Below are 2491 nucleotides of genomic sequence, written 5' to 3'. Positions count from 1 at the left end.
AGTCTTTCTAGAGAAAAGAATAAAATAATTACAGTGTCATATTCACCTAAATCATCTCCATTCTTAGATCTTTTCTGCTCAACATGACATCCTGCAGTGTTTGACATCTCAGTGGGGAAAAGGACAGCATTCATCAGTAGAATATGAAAAATGAAAATTTTAATCTAACGATTACACTTTAGTCACCACTTCACAGTTTTTGAAGGTTTGGATAATTTACAGGTTGGTGTATACAGCAGTATGACAAAGCAGCAGTTAATGACACTAATTTATGTTTGGAGGGCAGAAGGAATTCATCACTTGCATGAGGAATGAAAATCAAACTACATAATGAGTTTCACACTAGAGTTCAAAGACACTTGTTTTTCGTCTCAAAGAATTCAAACTGTTCTTCCACATAAGATAGTCAAATTCAACTGTTTTCATTTCCTATAATTAAAGTGTTAAGATACACGCATTTAAAATGGAAAATGTGGAAGAATACCAAGTCACAGTGAGAATTGTATCTATTTACTACAGACTTTGCCTTGGCAATATATCTGCATAAACTAGTTAGCCTGATTTTAGGGAAACTGTGAAAGCACTGGATAATAAAACACTCATGATACATACAAATATGTATGGCATTTATGATAAAATTAGTGAATGAGTAGGTTTATAAACACTTTTTTTTCTTATTCTTTCAAATAATATTAACCAAGAGATAATTTTCTGTCATTAAATTTATATCAGATGATTTAAGCTTTCCAACATTTAATTTTAGTATTCTTAATTAAAAAAAAAATTTTATGTGTATGAGTGTTATGCCTGCATGTCTGTAAGTGCATTCCTGTTGTGCCGTACCCGTGGAGTATAGAAGAAGGCATTTGCTCCGTTGGAACTGGATTTGTTAGCTGGAGATGTTAACAGATGGTTGCTAGCTGCTGCGTGGGTACTGGCATCCAAACCCGGGTCTTTTGCAAGAACACCCAGTGCTCTTTTTTTTTTTTTTTTTTTTTTTTAACTTAAAAAAAAAAAAAAAACTTTATTGAGAATTTCGTACTCGCATATAAGGTGCTTTGATCAAATTCACACCTACTCCCTCCCCTCCAACACCACCTCCAATATCTCCCTATCACTGTTTTCTGACTTTTCTTTCTTTCTCTTTCTTTATTTCTTTCTCTCTCTCTCTCTCTCTTTCTTTCTTTCTTTCTTTCTTTCTTTCTTTCTTTCTTTGGTTTGACTTTTTGGTACTCTAACATTCCTCCCCTGAAGATATAACTCTAAATTTTTAGGGATTAGATGAGTGCTCCCAAATACTTTTGATATTTTCAGACTTTGGAACAGTGCTCTTACTGAGTTATCTCTCTAACCCCTAATCTGAGTATTTTAAATAAGACATTTAAATGATAAACTATTTCTTTGGTGATGCCAAACAAAAAAAGATTCAGTGCTATGTGTAAATAATTTAAAAAAGAAAAAAAAAATGAATAAGATGTCTAAATGTGTTTAGTTGCAAACTAGTTGTGTTGAGTTACTTTTTTTGTTGTTGTTACTGTAAACAACTATCAGGCAAGTGACAACTTTAGAGAAGATGCTTATTCCAGGTTAGAATTTGAAGGGATACATTTCCAGCATGATTGGAAAGGCAAGGTAGCAGGAGATTGAGGCAGCTGGTCACCCTGAAATTAGCAAGCAGAGAGCAGACAGGGTGTTGGTCTTCCTATAAAACCTCAAGTCTTACCCCTAATAAAAGATTCTGCAACTTTCCAAAATAGTGCCCCCATCTGAGGACCAAGTGTTGAAACACATGAGCCTATGGGGAACATCTCAAAATCAAATCACAATGCTGCCAGGTGTGGTGGCCCAAGCCTTTAATCTCTGTACTCTGCACTTGAGAGTCAGAGGCAGGCAGATGGATCTCTGTAAAATGGAGGCCAGTCAGTTTCAGGTCAGCTGGGAAAAATAAATTGAAAATAAAACAACACAGTGCTGATATTTAACATTTCCATTACTAATTTAAATAATAATGGCAATCTTGTTCAGGAAAAGAGATAAATGAAAGCATTCCCTTTAACAATTATATTTTCATATTAGATCCCATTATGTGTTTAGTTAAATAGTGTTTGGAGTTAAATTAAGTCAACTCAAAATTTGTGTGTAAAAATTTTAATCCTAAGTGCAGCATTATGCTATCTTATTTGGAGATAGAGTCTTAACAAACAAGTTATGATGTGATTATAAAAATAGACTCAAATCCAATATGACTGCTGATCTCATAAGAACTCAGAATTTGAGACTGGAGATGGAACTTGGTGATCTTAGAGTATCTACCTACCATGCACAAGGCCCTGGGTTTCATTACCAGCATACAAGAAAAGGGAAAGAAAGATAGAGAAAGTGAGAGAAAGAAAGAGAGGAGGGAGAGAGGGAGGGAAGGAAAAAAAGGGGAAGGGAAGGAAGGAAAGGAAGGAAGAAAAAGAAAGGACAAACTGCAATATCAATTATCTCG

The sequence above is a fragment of the Nannospalax galili genome, unplaced genomic scaffold (genome assembly GCF_000622305.1).
Source record: "Nannospalax galili isolate Female #2095 unplaced genomic scaffold, S.galili_v1.0 scaffold728, whole genome shotgun sequence".
Taxonomy (NCBI): Eukaryota; Metazoa; Chordata; class Mammalia; order Rodentia; family Spalacidae; genus Nannospalax; species Nannospalax galili.
This window is presented reverse-complemented; position numbering follows the sequence as displayed.